This window comes from Paroedura picta, chromosome 4, assembly GCF_049243985.1.
Source record: "Paroedura picta isolate Pp20150507F chromosome 4, Ppicta_v3.0, whole genome shotgun sequence".
In the NCBI taxonomy this organism is placed as follows: Eukaryota; Metazoa; Chordata; class Lepidosauria; order Squamata; family Gekkonidae; genus Paroedura; species Paroedura picta.
Window position 1 is genome coordinate 130,696,698 of NC_135372.1, and position 20,171 is coordinate 130,716,868.

Here is a 20,171-nt window from a genome sequence, read left to right on the forward strand (position 1 = left end):
AGCATCAACATCTGGCTGGCCAGATTTTTATTTATCGAGATGCTTATTTGAAGGTTTATTTTACGACTGCGTAGGATTAATTACTCAGCTGATTAAGACCAGTCGATGGGGGTTTGAACCAAGAAACAATAAATAAAGTCAAAGCAAACACAGGCACACACACACGGAAACAGAAGCAGTGCCCTTTTCCAAGGGTTTGTTTCTGCGCCTTCAGAGTCCATTAATCACTTTCCCAGGTTAGAAAGTTCAGGAACAGCAGGACAGTAACTTTAGCCCAGCTTAATGAAAAATAATACCTATTTCCTCTCTAAATGCATAGATGTGCCTTGAGCCATCCTTCAGAATCGGTTTGGAATTCATTTCTAAGGCCCCCAAACTGTAACCATACATCTTCTTATTAAATGTGGAACATAGGGGTTCTACCACCGAAATAAATCTCCCGACATCACCAAGTCCTTCCACTCTGTTTCTGAGCATTTCTGGCAGGCCCCGGGCGTTATTCCTACAATAACTTTGTCCCCCTCTAAAAGGTCTGCTTTCTTTCCACCATCTAGCTCTTCCTCGAATTGTTCAGCTGTTTGGTAAATCATTTTTGTCAAGATAACTGGAGCTTCTAGGGCTTGATGCCCAGGTTTTATTTATTCTTTCACTTAAGCAACGAATCAATTTTTGCCCCACAGCAGCATTACTACCAAGAATATATTTTTGTTTCTTCTTTCCTCTTCACTAAACACTCATAAATACATCTTGTGGCAGAAAGTCTCTGGCCCAAAGCATCACGGAAGGAACACACTGAAAGGATAGAGTTGTTCTGGCAATTTGCTCAGGGGGGTTTATTCCCCCTTGAAGTTGTTGGCAGAGTTTAAATTTCCAAAGAGGAGCTGAACACCGGGCCGTTTAAAGAATAAAAGTTTTATTGAGAAGAGAAACAACTTTATATAGATTCAGGTGGGTAGTTGTGTTGGTTTGTATCTGAAGAAGCATGCATGCACATGAAAACTTATACCTTGAATAAAAGTATAAACTTAGATGGTCATAAAGGTGCGCTGAACTCAAACTTTGCATAGAAAGAGGAAAGAGGGAGGGATACAAAGAAGTCTAACTGTTCTGTTCATTCAGTCTTTCTTCTGTTCTGGAGGCGAGCAGAGAGAAAGTGCCCTTAAGAGATTGAAAGCGAATATAAGAAAAATAAAATGTAATTTTTGAGGATGTGTAAGTATGTGAAACCTTTGTCTCTGTTGTGGTAGGTTGTTTTCCCCTTTTGTATTTGGAGTTTGAAAATTTAGAAGACAGATAGGGATGCATCTATGGGTCAGGCTTTTTTTATAAGAATATAAGATAGAATCATAGAATAATAGAGTTGAAAGGGATCTCGTGGGTCATCTAGTCCAACCCCCTTCACTTTGCAGGACACTCACATCCCAATCGCTCATCTACTGTAACCTGCCACCCCTTTGCTTTCACAGAATCAGCCTCCCCGTCAGATGGCTATCCAGCCTCTGTTTAAAAATTTCCAAGGATGGATTCCCATGAGCCCCTGCCTGTGGAGGACCACAGGTTGACTACCCCTGATCTAGTCCAACACCGTGCAATTTGCAGGAACCCTATCGCTCATCCACTGCATCCACTGTAACCTGCCACCCCATTGAACCTGCCAACCTGTGGAGTGAGCTTCCTTGGGAGGTGGTGAGTTCTTCTTCTTTGGAAGTTTTAAAGCAGAAGCTAGATAGTCATCTGACTGAAATGCTGATTTTATGAATTTAGGCAGGTTGTGAGTGGGTGGTTAGGAAGGGATGTGCCAGTGTTTATCTCTTGTGGCCCTGCCTTGCATACCTATGGAATTGCTAGTTGCTATTGTGGGTATGTGAATTTCCTCCAGGGCAGGCTGGATTCTGGAAAGTTTTGATGGAGAGATCACTTGGGCATGAAATTGGGGTCACTGTGGGTAAGCAGGTAGTTGTAAGTCCCTGCATTGTGCAGGAGGTTGGATCAGATGACCCTGGAGGTCCCTCCCAATTCTATGATTATATATGTGTGTGAGAGAAAAAAAATATATTATATATATAGTTATATGTATAAATAAATATATGAAAATCATCACCTTTGTATATATAGAATCATAAAATAACAAGAGTTGGGAGGGACCTCCTGGGTCATTTAGTCCAACCCCCTGCACAATGCAGGATATTCACATACCTATCGCTCAACCACTGTGACCTGCCACCCACTTAAGCCTTCACAGAATTAGCCTCTCTGTCAGATGGCTCTCCAGCCTCTGTTTAAAAATTTCCAAAGATGGAGAACCCACCACCTCCCGAGGAAGCCTGTTCCATTGAGAAACCGTTCTGTCAGGAACTTCTTCTTGATTTTTAGAAAGAATTTCTTGTGAATTAATTTCATCCCATTGGTTCTGGAATTTTTTAATTCATGGCTTCTAAGCCTTGTGCAGTACTGTCCTCATCACTTTGGCAGTAAAGCTCATACTTTCTTGGGATGGATCTTTTGGGGTGGAGGGTGCATGGTAGGGGGTGTCAGGTTCTACTGTTGGCACCTACATCCTGCCATGCATTGCGGTATGCATGATTTACCTTTCTGTGTTCTCTGTAGGAGGGGGATGGAACTGGGGATTTGATTTGAAGTGTGGGTTTGTTTATAGTTTTGCTTTGATTTCTATGTAGGCTAAGTGCTGTTTTATGTTGATTGATGGGTGTTGGGAAGAAAGGAAGCTTCAGCCTTATCTGCATATCCTTGACTTCAAAGACAGGTTGTCAGGAGCTTGGAATTCACACCTGGGTTTGACAAATGGGCTTGGGAAAGTGAGCAGGTTACTTTCTGAGTTGGGGATGCATGAAGGTGGAGTCAATCAGTAGGGAATCTATCTGTATTTGCAATGCCAATCAGTCTTAACAAAGAGTCTCATGGACTTAGTTAATTTCTCCTTTAATAGATCATTTTTTTGCTGAACTTGCCATGCCTGTTTCTTGGGGATTCATTCAGAGGTGGTTTAGCCATTGGCTTTCTCCTCCTCACACTCCTGGTAATCCTTGGAGATTTATCATCCAGATACTAGCTAGGCTCAACCAAGGCTTGCTTCCAAGATTTGGTGAGCTCAGCCTAGCTGGGCTAACCAGGTCAGGGGCATCTTTAGATTTCCAAGGGAAATATCCCCCGTAATAGAATGTATGGAATGTACGTTTATAAAAATGCTTGGCTATTGCTCTAGCCATACTTGTGGCTGCTTAAAAAGACACTTAAAATACCCAACAATTCCCCTTGACTTTACATTCAGCGCACTAAGTAATCGAGTTACCATTCAGTTTATTGCTTTCTATCTCAAATGAAATTTCAACAATTATTTTTGTAAGCTGGCTAGGAGCCCCAGCTGTGCTTTGTGTGTGTGTGATTTCATGATGGCCAACACATTAAAGGCTGAATTTTAACTCTCTCTGTATTTAGCAGCCAAGTCCCAATTTGCCCACCAAATATACATAATATTATAAACTGCATGATTATTTCCTGATTCCAGAAGTGGGCATATTGTGAAACAGACAGCCCCATTTGATGGCAGTTTACATGTTGCTTGTATTGAGAAATGCCTTTAATTGTTGTGCTTTCACCTGGAACTTAGCTTATGCTACAGAAAACTTGAATCTTCAGTCGGTCTGCCAGTGGGCCCACCCGATGGCTTAAATTTGAAATGTAAGCCTGTCACTCTGCAAAATTAGACCTCTGTGGTCCAAACTGAGTGAGATGCAGACTTCATACCATAGTCTTCTAACTAGAAAGGTGCAACACGATCACCTTATATTTTCCTTGCAAAGACATTTATTTTATCATAGAATCATAGAAACATAGAGTTGGAAGGGGCCACACAGGCCATCTAGTCCACCCCCCTGCTCAATGCAGGATCAGCCTTAAGCATCCTAAAGCATCCAAAAAAAAGTATGTATCCAACCTTTGCTTGAAGACTGCCAGTTTTTGCTGATGGAGTTTTCCATTTTTGCTGATGGAATTCATCATGTATTACTTATCAGAATTGGAGCATTGTTGGTCCTGGACCCAGCTTGGTGAAATGAGTGGCCAGTTGAGAGAGAGACAGAGAGAGCTGCCCCAAACTACACACCAGCCCTGCTTCCCTCCTACAAACCAGCCCTAATTACCTGCTATGCCTCCTGCTGCGAGGCACACTGAAACACGCAGCAAGAGGGAGCAGGAGAGACACAGAGAGAGATCTGCACCTCCCTGTATCCCCTGGGTCATAGCACCCATTGCATTCCTGCTTGCAATGGGCTTTCTTGCTAATAAATAAATAAATGTGTTTTTTTACAATGTATTTATACATATAAGGGTCATTTTGTGGCAACTCCATAGGTTTTTCAAGGTCATAGATCTTCAGAGGTACCATGCCTCTGCATTGCTACCTTGGACCTCCTGGGTAGTCTCCCACCCAAGGATTAGCCAGGGCTGACCTGCTTAGCTTCCAGTTTCTGATGAGAGGCAACTAAGAAATTATATATTAAATGATGCATATGGATGACAGCCACTCTACATATAAATATCATTTACATTGTGCATAAAAGACTCCAGACCATATCCATAGCATGCAAAATGATCTACGAAGCCAGCCTTAAAAAGAGGAGAATCCATTCACAAAAATATGAACGAATATAAGAAAGAAAACAGGGAATATTCTCTCATCTACCATTTCCATGTAGTGTTTTCTAATAGACCACACTTACCACAGAATTAAATCATATTTTGTAGATTTCATGATGAGAAGTCACTGATGATTCCTCTTAGCAAATAAATGAATGAATGAATGAATGAATGAATGAATGAATGAATGAATGAATGAATAAATAAATAAATAAATAAATAAATAAAATTGAACAATGTTTTGCAGGTCAGCTTTGAAAAGGAAGAAATCTTTGTGTTGACTAAAATAAATCTGAAAAGGATGAGTTTTCAAGGAAAGGAGGAGAAAATACAATTAAAAATGGATGATTTACAGAACGATTCCATCTAGCTCTCATATGGTGTGCTGATTTGCTACTTCTATTCTGGTAATTGAGTTCTTTTATATTTGCACATGCAAGACCCTCCAGATTCTCTTTTCTCCCCCAATACTTGCAAGTATACCAAGAGGAAGGGTGCACTCTTACCTTTAAATATGGTAGCATAGTTGACTTTTCAGTTAAAAACCTTTGGAGGCTTTCATGAATGTATAGTTCATATTAAACCACCATTTCCTCTGGCCCAATTTTGAAGATAGGTTCTACTTTTGAATGTTGAGTAGTTTAGAGATTCTTTTTGGTTATTTCCTTTGTTTGTTTGTTTGTTTGTTTGTTTGTTTGTTTATTTATTTATTTATTTATGTATTTATCATACTTCTATACCGCCCTCCCCGGAGGCTCAGGGCGGTTTACATTATAACAGAGAACAATACATAAAACAGTTAAGAGCATAAGAAGAACCCTGCTGGATCAGACCAGTGGTCCATCTAGTCCACTCATACAGTGGTCAACCAGTTCTTTTGGAGGGCCAAAAAGAGAAGAAGAAGAGCTCTATTCATGTTTTTAAAAACTGAAGGAGTCTCAAAGCGCTTTGCTATTGTCATACCTTCCTCTCCCCTCCACAGAGATTCTATAAGGTACATGAGGCTAAGAGAGATCTGATAAAACTGTGGCTGGCCAAGGGTCACCCTGTTGGCTGCATGTGGAGGAGAAGTGGGGGAATCAAACATGGTTCTCCATAATAAAGGCCACTGCTGTTACACCAAGCTGGCTCCCAACAGGGCATAGATGCCAATAACATGCCCTGCTTTTGCCTCCTGGCTCTGGAATTCAGAAGTTTAGTGCCTCTGAATGTGGAGATTCTGCTCAGTGTACACCACTTCATATTGTTAATTCAACTCAGCATATTCCTAAAATTTATCCTGGAATTGTGGCATGGACACATTTTGCCAGTCTCTTTCCTATGCTTCAGTTTGCTAAAATCCCACACAAAACTGAGTTCAGCTTTAATTATTGATGGGGAAAAAAAAGCATAGCTCAACCCTCATCATCCGATGTCTTCCTCCAGGTATATTGCTTGCAATTCCGTAAAAACTCAAACCAAAAGGACAGGCTTCAAAGAGCTTTTTGACTGTGGAAACCATCCCCTTCTCTATTAGCCTTCTATCAGAGTTTTGATCAAACCAGAGGGAGAATAGCCGGAAAGAAGGTGAGGGGAAAACAGTAGCGGTGGCATTCTGAGAAACGGGAAAGTAATTTACTTGGACCGAAGCTATAAATCTACCCAGCAATAATGACCATCTCTTGACACTGGTGTTGACATTGATCAAGTGCACTGTCCAAGGCTTCCCCCCCCCCTCAACCTTGAAGTATTTCCTGGTTCTCCCTGCTAGTATTTATGTGAGGACGTCAAAGGCAAAATCTAAGGGTGAGGAAAAAGAGGCAACATTTGCCCCTATTGCAGGATCACTTCCTGAAAGAGCAAAAGCCAACCTTGCGATCCAAGCAGGTAGAAAAGTTACCGGCTACATCATCTAAAGCAGGGGTAGTCAAACTGCGGCCCTCCAGATGTCCATGGACTACAATTCCCAGGAGCCCCCTGCCAGCGAATGCTGGCAGGGGGCTCCTGGGAATTGTAGTCCATGGACATCTGGAGGGCTGCAGTTTGACTACCCCAATATCGTATCAGCAGATCTGGGCTTGGATAATGCCACGAGCCTGAACTTGGACAGATATCCAGCCGTGTGTACAGAGGGGATTCAATTAATGAAACTCCATTTTTTTTTAACTCAACCATTTGGGCGTGGGTCTTGTAATGAATATCGATCCCTTGCTGTTTGGAACACATCGAGAAGGAGTGGAAATACCATACTGTGAGGCTGACGTTAGACGTCCCGATGTATTTCCGCCCCCTTATCAGCTCTTGCGGTAGCTATATTTTGTATTCCGTTATTGAAGTCAGCAGAACGTGCTTCACCCCATTTCCTTTTTTTGTTGTTGAAAAAGTGGTCTTGAAAACAATTTGGTTCCAGATCCTTATCAAAGAGTACTTTTCTCCCATGTCTAAACGGCGCAAAGTGCTTACTAGGTTATGCAGATGTAGTTTAGGGTTGCCAGCCTCCAGGTGGGATCTGGGGATCCCCCAGAATTGCGGCTCACCTCCAGACTCCAGAGATCAGTTTCTCTGGGGAAAATGGATGCTTTGGAAGGTGGACTCAATACCATTGAACCCTACTGACGTCCTTGTCCTCCCCAATCTCCACACCCAAATATCCAGGAATTTCCCATACTGGATCTGACAACCCAACCTCTCCCATCCCCCACCAGTGGTCAAGAGGGACTGACAACCTTGATGTAGTTGGAACAAGCAAATATGAAGACACAGAGACAGCCAGTGTGAAGCCGTGGTAGAGTGCTGTTCTAGGACTAAAGTGTCTTTGGTTCAATTCTCCACTTGGCCATCAAACTTGTGTGTCGATCACTGTCTTGCTGTCAGTGTGTCGATCACTGTCAGTTGACCTCATCAGGTTGTTCTGAGGCTTCAGTGGAACAGAGAAGAATCAGGGAAGCCACTAGGAGACCATCTGTGCCACCACCTGGAGCACCTGGCAGGAGACTGTGCTACACTGGAGGCACTGCTGGAGTGGCTGGTGGCTAAGCGTGGACACCTGCAGGAGAAGCGGCAACAGTGGCAGCACCCCCCCAGCCAAGCTGCTTGCCCTGCTGTGACCCCTGTGGAAAGGTCATTTGACCCCCAAAGGGGTCCTGACCCTCAGGTTGAGAACCACTGATCTAAACCTAACTACAACCTCACATGAGAACAAATCACTCTCAGGGCCTCCAGGATGCCTAGAGGTCTGCCCCGTTATCCTCCCTGGTGGCTCTGCCCCTGAAAAGTTTTATTACGTGAATATTTTCCCTTTCCCTAGGCAGCATGGTCAAGCTGAAAGGAAGATCCGTTTCTAAAAAGGTTTGCTATTAGGATATTTATATATTCCTTTCAGCCTTGATTACAAGATGTTTGCAAAATGAATGGCCAAAGGTCAAGGAAGTTGCAAGCAACTCCACTGTTACATCAAAGCAAAGCATCTGTGAATCGTTAAACATTTCCTTGAAATGGAGGGGTTGTTTTAATTCTGAACATCACAACTGACTGCGAAATGACAAGCACCCTGCCGTTGCCTTCTTACACACAGCTCACAAAAGAGCCACAATCCGGGTTGTCTTTGTTGTCGGTCGGACAGATAATGCAAATCCCTCCACGAGATCAAACTTTGAAACACAGCAATAACAAACCAGCCATCTGATGCATGGACATAAAAGTGCTTCGGAGGATAATGCTGTGCAGGCTCGATTAGGAGATGTTTTGCAAAAGATAATCTGCAGCCAATTCAAGCCATCTAACTTGTTCGGGAGTGTCTGAGCTTTGCTTTCGGTAAGGAATGAAAGGGAATGCTTTGTTCCCACTTGTCTTCTCCCATACTCTGCTTCTGCTGACGGGTCCTTCCCCTTCCCAGAGAAGTGATACAAAGGATTCCATGTCCGTGGAGAACAAAGGCAAAGGCTGGATGGGAAAGTTATTGTCTCAGCTAGGTCAAATTGCATCCTCATCTTGGTTCAGCAATCTTTCTTTCAGGTCACCGCTGGGCCCAGGAATCTGATCCCTTGTATCCATTCCAAAAGAAAGAAAGCTTTTCTTTTTGTCCTAGCTGTATAACTGAAGGCAAAGTTCCCACACCAACAGGTGTACATTTGTGGCTGTTTTCTCTCTAGAGCAGCCTTTTCCAACCTTTTGAGTGCAGAGGAGGCCCTGAAATAAATTTTCAGGCTTCGAGGGCCCCCGGAAGTGATGTCAGCTGGATATCTGCCATGCGCTCAGAAGAGACATGTCACCAGAAGTGATGTCATCACCAGCACCCTTCAATCTCCTTTCACTCCCTCCCCCTACCTTTACTACTACTACGGTGGCTCCGCCTCATGTAGGCTGGAAAGAAGGGCAGGAACTGAGAAGACATCCTGGACCCCCCATACAATGCCACAACTGACTCCCCTCTTTGATTTTTACATCCATGGCCTACCCACTGAGCCCTCCGGACTGAGGTTGCCAATTCCCTACCTTGCAGCCAAATCCTTTAAGGCAGGAGGGGAAAGACCACTAACCTCCATGAACTCCTGTTGGGAATTCCTGCTCTAGAACTTTGTAGCTCTAGAGAACTATGCAAGCCCCTTGTTTGGCACATGACACAGAACCATAGAGTTGGAAGGGTCCTCCAGCATCATCCAGTCTAACCCCCTACAGAATGCAGGAACTTCACAACTACCTGCCCACCCACAATGACCCCAATTCCATGCCCAGATGATGCCCCCTCCCCCAAAACAGAATCTCTGGCCAATCTGAAATGACCCACTTTTTAAAATTTTGGAGCATCTGGTCTGAGGAAGAGTTCTGGAGAACTCAAAGTATTGGACACTGTTATATGAAATGTATGGCTTCTCCTAATGAAATAAAGTATTTTGTGGATTGCAGTTTGCTTTTGGACATGATAGGCCATTTTTAGGGTGGCTACAATTACAAGGACTTTAGCCCACAGGGGTTGTCAGCCTTCAGGAGGTGGCTGAAGATCTCCTGGGATTACAACTGATGTTCAAGTGAAACAGATCAGTTTACCTGGAGAAAGTGGCCATTTAGAAATGTGGACTGTATGGCATTATACTCCACTAAAGTCCCTAAAGTCTAAATCTAGGGTTGCCAGGCCCCCCCCCCCGGTCCATTGGTGGGGGATGGGGGAGAGTATCACCAGATCCTGGTTGGGAAACACCTGGAGATTTGGGGGTGGAGCCTGAGGAGGACATAGACTACTGTGGGGCACAATGCCATAGGGTTCTTTTCTCCAGGGGAACTGATCTCTGTAGTATGAAGTAGGCTGTGTTTCCAGAGAGGTCCTATCCCCAGGTCCCACCAGAAACCTGGCATGCCTGCCTAATCCCAGTTTGGTGTAGTGGTTAGGAGTGTGGACTTCTAATCTGGTGAGCCGGGTTTGATTCCCTGCTCCCCCACAAGCAACCAGCTGGGTGACCTTGGGCTCACCACAGCACTGATGAAGCTGTTTTGACTGAGCTGTAATACCTCACGCACCTCACAGGGTGTTTGTTGTGGGGAGAGGAAAGGGAAGGTGAATGTAAGCCACTTTGAGACTCCTTTGGGTAGAGAAAAAGCAGCTTATAAGAAGGACTTCTTCTTCTTCTTCTTCTTCTTCTTCTTCTTCTTCTTCTTCTTCTTCTTCTTCTTCTTCTTCTTCTTCTTCTTCTTCTTCTTCTTCTTCTTCTCCCCCAAATTCTACAGGTATTTCCCAACCTGAAGTTGGTAACTCTACCCATGGAACATGACTTTCCCAGCTCCTTTTTCTGCAACAGGCCAAAATGCCCCATGAAACGTGGTTCCCAGTGGGCTCATTTTGAAGCACAGGACTGTGTTGACTTGGACATGTGTATAGAGAACACAGGCATCTGACTGCATTTAGGAACTCTTTTTCTTTTTCAGTTAGCAACATGGGTCAGAAAAATGCTACAGTTATGTTTTGGGACCAAGTCAAACTATAAGCGATGAATGTCAACATCACAAAAGTCTAGCTTAATCCAACGAATATGAATCTCACAGCAAGTACACTACTCTACTGCAATGAATTAAGAAAACAAATAACCCTCGACGCTCTTAAACCAGTGAGGAATGGAGTTCCAAAACCTACTATAAAGGTTGTTTTATTAAAAGCTGTAGCCTCAGGCTATTGTCAGTGTGACAGTATCTTTAAACATCTAAGAACCAAAAGCAAGAAAAATAAGGTATTGATTCCTCACCTGGGCTACTATATGTATTAAAAAAAGACTCATTGCAGACTTTTTACTTACCGTATTTGTTTCTTTTTTTTTTTCACTGCACTTTAATAGTTTGAGAAAAAGCCTTTTGGAAGGTGTTCAAGAATATCGATACGTAAGGATCTTTCTTTCTTTCTTTCTTTCTTTCTTTCTTTCTTTCTTTCTTTCTTTCTTTCTTTCTTTCTTTCTTTCTTTCTTTCTTTCTTTCTTTCTTTCTTTCTTTCTTTCTTTCTTTCTTTCTTTCTTCCTTCCTTCCTTCCGTCCTTCCTTCCTTCCTTCCTTCCTTCCTTCCTTCCTTCCTTCTCCCACTTTCACTCTACTGTGAATCTTCACAGAAAAGAAGTTTGGTGAGAGTTTGAAAGGGACAGTTTTGTCTTCACTAGGAAAGTTCAGTGTCGGTCCTGAAGGAGACCGAATGAGATGGAAGGAGATGGAAATCCGAACTATATTGTTAGTGCAGAAACACAATCTAATGACAAATCTCATTTTCAATGCACCCACTATTAAAACCAGGGGGAGTCAAACTGTGGCCCTCCAGATGTCCATGGACTACAATTCCCAGGAGCCCCTGCCAGCATTTGCTGGCAGGGGCTTCTGTGAATTGTAGTCCATGGACATCTGGAGGGCCACAGTTTGACTACCCCTGGTTTAAACTGTGATAATTTCTATGCACTAGGAACATTCTCAGCCTTCTGACCCTAATAGAAGACATTTTAAAAAAAGAGTTTTTAAAAAGAAGTAGAAAGAGGAAGGACACCCCCAAATGAGGATGCGTCTTCTAAAAAGAGGACACCTGGTAACCCTGTCATATTGCCTGATGGTCTGAGTTCTTTTGGGATACCGGGCATCACCCGTGATGCTCGTCTGGGTCTTCAGCTGGCCCAGATTCCCATTTCTTAAAAAAATTACAATTGATAGGCTCGAGAAGTGGGCTAAGCTGAATAAAATGAAATTCAGTAGGGACAATAAAATTAAATAAAATAGCTGCTTCACGGCTCCCGAATGGCCCCTTCGAGTTTTTATCCCGGACTCGCCCCGCCCCTTTCACCGCCCACAATGCCCTTACTCCTTTATTTTTCCCGCCTCCACGGGAGCGGTTTACAGATTCTATGATTCTATGATTCTATGACTCAGTCTTGAGATCTTAGGCAAAATGTACAGGCAATATTCTGTCCCTGTCATTAATCTGGGGGAAAAAGAACTTGCTCTGCTTTCCACCGACATGTTTGCTACATCTTTCTCTGAGAAGCTGTGATGCTGTCTGCAAAGGAAGCCAGAGTGAATCTTGGCAGGAGAGTGAGGTTTGGAAGATTTTTCCTTTGATCCTCCTCCAATTTCGTTTGGTGCAGTCATTGCCAGGAGCAGGAACAAAACAAATCTCGCTGTGGGAGCCCAGGGAGAGACTCGGGAGGACATGATCGACAACCAGGCTCTGATAACATTTGAAATTTCTTTTTTTGTGTTTGTGGGGGGGGGGATTGATTTGAGTTTTTCCTTTTTCTATAGACACTTGTTTGCTTGATTAGATATCTATGTTTCTTAAGAATTAGCAGGATATTGCGTTACATCTAATTGCCTTCCCCAGAAATGTCTTTGCAAAATACTGGAAGAAAGACATAATCCTCCAAATTGAAGAATGGATTAACAAAAATAAAGAGAGAGAGAGCGAGAGCGAGCGAGCGAGCGAGCGAGAGAGAGAGAGAGAGAGAGAGAGAGAGAGAGAGAGAGAGAGAGAGAGAGAGAGAGAGAGGAATTAAGTTGACGGTATTGAGAAATGGCAGGAATGTGAAACATATTGAGACAATCTGGAAACTGCCTCATCAAAGGCTGAAAGATTTAATCTCTCTCTCTATTTCTCTCTCTCTATTTCTCTCTCTCTCTCTCTCTCTCTCTGCAAATTCAAGAGATACTCCTCTGAAATGTATTGTTGTGTTTGAAATTTTAAAAATAAATAAATAACATGATGAACCTTTGTTCCTAAAATGAATGGAAGCATTCCAGAAAAGTCATGCTCGTTTAGGGGGCCATGCTTCCTGACCACTGGGAGGGAAAACCCAACCAAAAGCCTTAATCAATATCTGGATTGGTAAATGGACTGGTAGCATCCATTGATACCTGGAGCTTCCGCAAAAGCTGTACATTCCTTGAACACTCTGAAAACCAGGCCTGGGACTGAGAGTTGGGGTGGGGAGGGAGGGAGAGAAAAGAATAGGACAAATATGGTCAAAAGGCAATTAACCGCCCAGATACATACTTTATAGTGGGGAAGTATTTTCCATGCTGCCACCTGGTGGCCAGATGGAAGACCAAGAAGGGTTTGATTTATACCCCGTTTTTCACTACCAGAAGTCTCAAAGTGGCTCAAAATCACCTTCCTTTCCCTCCACAACAGATACCCTGTGAGGGAGGTGGAGCTGAGAGAGCTACGACAGAACACCTTTGCAAGAACAGGTCTAAGAGAACTATGACTAGCCCAAGGTCACTCAGTTGGCTGCATGTGGAAGAGCAGGGAATCAATCCCAGTTCTCCAGATTAGAGGCCACCTCTCTTAACCATTACACCAAATGGGCTTTCTAAGTAAAACTCCATTGCTCGTTAAGTTTAATCATTTTTACCCATGATAGATGTAGATTTGTCAGCCAAACACTATAGCAGGAGAACTCCTGGTAGTAGTCCCCCCCCCCCGATCCCCTCTGCTCCTTGGTAGGGTAGCAGAGAGGAAATGGGGGAGGAGACACTGTCCTATTGGATGGTGTGACATCATTTCCAGAATGAACCCTGGAGTTATGAACAGCTGATCTAGGATTCAGAGGAAACTCTATGGTAAAACAATAGAGTTGAATGTGGAAATGATGTCATACTAGCAACATGACAATAACCTCCATGTTTCCTTATCTTCCCCACCCCAAGTCTTCTATTAGAGCCAGTTTGGTGTAGTGGTTAGGAGTGCGGACTTGTAATCTGGCATGCCAGGTTCGATTCTGCGCTCCCCCACATGCAACTAGCTGGGTGACCTTGGGCTCGCCACAGCACTGATAAAACTGTTCTGACCGGGCAGTGATATGAGTGCTCTCTCAGCCTCACCCACCCCACAGGGTGTCTGTTGTGGGGAGAGGAATGGGAAGGCGACTGTAAGCCGCTTTGAGCCTCCTTCGGGTAGGGAAAAACGGCATATAAGAACCAACTCTTCTTCTTCTTCTTCTATTAGGAATCAGCCAACTCGCTAGAAACCCTAGATAGATGACAAAGCCTTTGAAAACTCAAGCCCCAAATCACGCTAGAACCTTCATTAACTGATTTACATGTTGCTAGCTTTAATGTTTCCGAGCTTCTTTGTCAGCCACAGCTATGAACAAGAGGATCCATCTTGAGAAAAGAGAAACAATAGTGAAAAGCCCTCCCCAGAAGGAAAAAGAGCTTCATAGAATAGAATCATAGAATCATAGAGTTGGAAGGGGCCATTCAGGCCATCTAGCCAAACCCCCTGCTCAACGCAGGATCAGCCCAAAGCATCCTAAAGCATTTCTTTAAAAATGAGAGAAAAGACTGCAGAAAGAAAAGAGGGATCAGGGTTCAGGATATTTTGACACCCTCTATTGTCAGGTTACCATCCTCCAGAAAGGGCGTGGAGTTCTCTTGGGATTACAACTGCTCTCCATCTCAAAGTCTTCCACAACTTCCAAGTTGTAAGTGGCAGCTTTGCTTAATATCGTAAATTGGATAATGGTTTTCCCACCCCTTCCTTAGCAGTAAATTCAGGAGCTGCCTGCAGAGTCAGTTATTACTCTAAAGGAAGATGGGAAGGCAGTTCCTGCTCCTTTTAACTAGCCAGTGTCTTTGGTTTATGATCTCTTCCGTGCCTCGGTAATGTGATTTTTATTCAAAGTGTAGCTCTGAGGAAGGCGGATTAAGGTTACCCTTTTAATTAAGTCAATAAATGATTGAATAGAATGCCTTCTCCCCCTGCCTTAATTATGGCACCTGAGGATCAGGCAAATAAATATTTTCCTTCACAGAAGAGGAAAAGGCAGAGCATCTGAAGCCAACTACATCAGATGGAGGTAAGTGCTGGTGACTGAAGGATATCTGACTGAAAAACACAGGCCCTGCACAGCAAATTTCACACAGTGTTATTTTCACAGTGGGATCAATGGATTGGGTAGATTTGTCTGGTATTCTGGCAATAGACAAGACTTGTTTGGGGACAGCACAGTCAAAAAGCTCTCCGCATCCTGAAGACCCACCAGGACATGATATCCTAGTACTAATTGCTGAGTAACAGGGAGAGCCCGAATGACCATGTACTCTAGGGCTGCCAAACCTGTGTCTGGAAATCCCAGGAGTTTGAGGAAGGGAGGGGCATGGAAAAGGGGAGCATCGCATGGCATGGTCACATCACTTCCTAGTGATGTGATGCCACCATGCCATGTGATATTGTAAGAATTCCCCACACATATGTTACAGACCATAGAGATTGGGAGAATCCTAGAACACTGAGGGTGTGGCTCCTGGAAGTGACTTGTTGCCATGGGCAACCTGAGAAGCCTAGTGTACTTTGCTACTTCCTCAGGATACTCTACCAAAATCAAAATGGGAGATTGACCCATAGCCCAAGGGTCTAGATCTCTGCTTCCTTCAGTTTCCTGGAGAGAGAGAGCGCGAGAGAGAGAGAGAGAGAGAAACATTATCTGCTTCTGCCCCTGTCACTAAAATGTGGACCATCCATTGCTGGGAACAAAGACGATACCTTACCTGATCCATTTGTGACATTCTCCATCATTCTCCATGACTTGTCTTCATGAAGTTGGCTTGAACTTATCTGATGTATATTTAACCACTTTTTGAACATTTGTTTAAAAAGAACTCTGTCAAAGCAGAAGTATAGACATGAGAGAATAATGGCAAATGTCACTTGGTGGGGACCTTTCCTGTCAAAACCTGCCTTGCACATCCCCTCTTAATTGAGGGAGTTCACAAACTGACAAGATACTGCAGGATTCTTTGAGGGCAAATTGACACGAACTGAAAATAATGAAAGTTAGGATGCGGAAAACCTTCACAAGATGCTTTGTTATTCCCATCAAACTGCTTTTGGGGGCCTTTGAAACCTGCCCGAGCAATTTTGCTACTCCGAGCCAAGGTCGGGCTTCATTTGAAATTTCTCCAGTGCTTTTCCTCAGGTGGAACCCTTAAATTCACATCCAGTTTCACCTGAGGTAATTCTAACAAGGACATCTGTTGTAGCAGAAGCTAACTGATAGCCCTCCTTGCTTCTGGTGAGACAGAGTGGAAATTAGAAGGGGAAAAAAATAATCCATGCTTGTTAGAGGCATCCAACGCAGTAACTTACACTGAGTCCAATACTTTAAAAATGAATTATGTGGGGTGGCAACCTACCAGGCCACTCAACCAATGGTTCCACCACAAGGAGCCTTCCTCTAGTGGAAGAACTTCTTTCGTCTTTGCATCAGAAGAAGGGTCAGAGCATTTTTTAATTAATTTACTTTTAGACTTATGCCCTGTTCCCTCACCCTGGGTCACAGGACTCAGGGCAACTCACAACATAAGTATAAGTAGTTTCCATGGCTGCATATTGCTTCCATTTGGAGATTTTCAGTCACAGGAAAGCTTATTGCCTGGCTAGTTGCCAAAGTCCTCTACCTAACAGACAGGGTATGTCTACATGGATCAGGGGAGATAGAAACACATTTTCTTCTCCGTTGCCCCTTTTACCAGGAGCCTCATTCCAGGTTTATTCTCCCTTCTCTTAGTAGGCACCCTAGGTGATCAGATTTGGCATATGCAAAATTGCTCCTTATAGATGGAAATCCACAGGTATCATCTCTTCCTGCAAAGCTTTGCGCGGCAGCTTTCTGAATTTGCCAGTTACTGGTGACAAGTTTATTTACACAATGTACTATTTTAATGTTCTTTTAGCTACCGTCAAGGCATAGTCTCTTCTGAACATGTCCCTCTCGCTGAATCTTATCGGATGAGTGAGGCTAATTTGTTATTATATTCTGATGGAATCTGTGCTGGTCTATGACTGAAAGGAAGATTGATTACTGATTGCAGTCTATAATCAGATTGCAATCTGCAATCGGGCCTCAATGAGGGCCAGAGCCTTCTCGGTCCTGGCCCCCACCTGGTGGAACGATCTCCTTGAAGAGATCAGGGCCCTGCCCAAACTTCTCACAATTTTGCAGGTTCTACAAAAGGGGGCATCTCCACCAGGCATTTGCTTGAGGCTGACCAGCCCCAAAACATCTGCTGTTCCCCCCTCCCCCAGACACCCCCTTCCATGACCCAACAATCCGACCTACCCAAGGTCTTGTGAATGTTACTGTTCCTATTAAAAAATGGTTAAATTATGATTTGTTACATTTGTTACAATGTTCCATGTAATTACCCTGCAACATTCTGTGTAAACCACCCAGAGCCATATGGAAGGGGGGTATGAAATCTAAATAAATAAATAAGATAATCAGTAAATAAATAAGTAAATAAGTAAATATAAATACATACAAAATAATTATGTTACAATCTAGACAATGGGACCCTCATTGAGTCATTATGAGGGAAACATGCCAACATTAGCAGAGCAGTCTGTTGTGATATGGCCCTATGCCATTTGGAGCTGTGTGTCAGTGGTAGAGCATCTGCTTAACATGAGATCCCAGGTTCAATCCCCAGCATCTCCATTTAGGAGGCTCAAATAGTAGCTGATATGAAAGAAGACCTTGGCTTGAGATCCTGGAGAGTAGCTGCCTGTCTAACTAGACAATGCCAGTTTCGATGGACCATGGATGTGGGTCAATACAAAGCACCAGCATTTGTTCATGCAACTGATGTGTATTTGCATAAAATACATCTTCTGATCAAGGCTATGGTCTTCCCAGTTGCAATGTATGGCTGTGAAAGTTGGACCATAAGGAAGACCGAGCGTCAAGTAATTGAGGCTTTTGAACTCTGGTGCTGGAGAAGACTCTTGCGAGTCCCTTGGACTGCAAGGCGAATAAACTGGTCAGTCCTAGAGGAGATCAGCCCTGCCTGCTCCTTAGAAGGCCAGATCCTGAAGATGAAACTCAAATACTTTGGCCACCTCATGAGAAGGAAGGACTCCCTGGAGAAGAGCCTAATGCTGGGAGCGATTGAGGGAAAAAGAAGAAGGGGATGACAGATAATTAGGTGGCTGGATGGAGTCACTGAAGCAGTCGGTGCAAACTTAAATGGACTCTGGGGAATGGTAGAGGACAGGAAGGCCTGGAGGATCATTGTCCATGGGGTCGCAATGAGTCGGACACGACTTCGCACCTAACAACAACAACAAAGCTTTTGTGTGCATGCAAACTTAGCAACAACATCTTCAGAGTGTACACTGTATTTACTTCTGTAATTTACATGTTAGTGTAATGGTTCTATTAATTGTATTGTCGTCCTTGGACTTTTAGATGCCTGTATTGGTTCTATTAATTTTATTGTTCCTTTGATCATGCTAATAAAGACTAGATTGATTGATTGACTCTTGCATTTGACCAAACCATGGGTTTTAGAATTCAAGTTGGGCCCAAACGTGACTGGAACAAAGTTAAGATGTAATCTGAAGAAGGTGAGAGTCATGACAAAAATGGCTGTTTCACAGGCTATGCTGATCACTTTTGAGGAATATGGGTAGATGCTTAGTTGGGAGGCTTGACGTCCTGCTGTTTGGATCCCCTTGTGATCACTAGATGTGGATATCTCCCTCGTATATTGTTGACTGATCAGCAAGCTGACCTTCATTGGTTATGACAGTAGCTGCACAACAGTGCTTGCATAGTCAACTTTTAGATGTCTGCCTGTCTGTTCTCTTACATCCCAGCATCAATACTCCTCAGACATAGTTATTTTCTCCGGAACCATGAATTATTGCTAAAGTAGAACCTATGTGGTGTGATGGTTAAGATTTGATGGGCTCTGATCTGGAGAGCCAGGTTTAATTCCTCCCTCCTCTACACAGAGCCTGCTGGATGACATTGGGCCAGTCACAGTTCTCTCAGAGCTCTCTCAATTTTACCTACCTCTCAAGGTGCCTGTGCTTGGAAGTGGGGAGGTGAGCCACCTTGAGACTCCTCAGGGGAGACAAAAGCTGAGTATTAAAACCAACTCTTATATTTATTTATTCGTAATTTGATTTTCATTCCTTTTCCTGTCAAAACCTGTCTCACATGTCCAGTCTTAAATGCCAGATTTTGCCATCTACCCCTCCTCATTCTTTGATGTTCTCATTAATGAATTCGGGGCTCAGGGCATAGCCAAGCCAACATGGTTTTCACAATCACAATTCTTACATTCAGAGCTCACAGAAGCATTTGTAGCAGTATGTTCCTTAGCATAGCCTTTCCTTCAGAAAGACGACGTCTCAGTCAGCATGCCCACTGTAACAGAAGCCCAGTGGTTGAATGGTAACAGCTATTACAGCTTGTGAAATTAATTCATTGACTTATTATGTATCAGAGCCTCTCGTGGCGCAGAGTGGTAAGGCAGCGACATGCTGTCTGAAGCTATCTGCCCATGAGGTTGGGAGTTTGATCCCAGCAGCCGGCTCAAGGTTGACTCAGCCTTCCATCCTTCCGAGGTCGGTAAAATGAGTATCCAGCTTGCTGGATGCTAAACAGTAATGACTGGGGAAGGCATTGGCAAACCATCCCGTATTGAGTCTGCCATGAAAACGCTGGAGGGCGTCACCCCAAGGGTCAGGCATGACCCGGTGCTTGCACAGGGGATACCTTTACCTTTTTACCTTATTATGTATCAGCTTATCAACCACTTGTTTTTCTCACTCTGGCATGGCATATGGGATCTGTTCATGGTCTGAACACATTTCTTTCTTGTGAGACAATGAGGAAATACAGCTTTTGTTTTTATGTTGCTCCAAAGTTAAATTAAGCTCTGGTTTTGCTGCTAGAGTTTAAAAAGAAACAATTACTGGCAGGTAAAGAATCTCATCACAGTTTAGCTGTCATTGTCTTGTCTCGGGGTAAATGAGTCCTTTATATACTTATCAAGGTCTTTCTGCAGTGAATGAACTACACAAACAATAGACAGGGGTGGGGGTGGGGAGGCAATACATTAAACGTGTAAGGTTTAATGAAATGTCAGCAGAAATGTCAGTAGTCTTTAAAAAGAATCTAACTGCAGCCTGACAAATCATGGCCTTTGTGGTTCATATAGTGAGTATTTATGTGGCCAGATCTTTGATTGAAAGAAGCTGTGATGGAACATACAAGATTTAATGCAGGCTTT

The 20,171-nt window shown here is 43.5% G+C and overlaps 1 long non-coding RNA gene across 1 annotated transcript; it reads left to right on the forward strand.

Moving 5' to 3' along the window:
- Positions 1 to 1,408: 1,408 nt before the first annotated feature.
- LOC143836882 (uncharacterized) lies at positions 1,409 to 11,000 on the forward strand. The gene is made up of 3 exons (XR_013230810.1): positions 1,409 to 1,686; positions 4,904 to 5,063; positions 10,555 to 11,000. It is a non-coding gene; the product is annotated as an uncharacterized LOC143836882 (long non-coding RNA).
- The last annotated feature ends 9,171 nt before the right edge of the window (positions 11,001 to 20,171 follow it).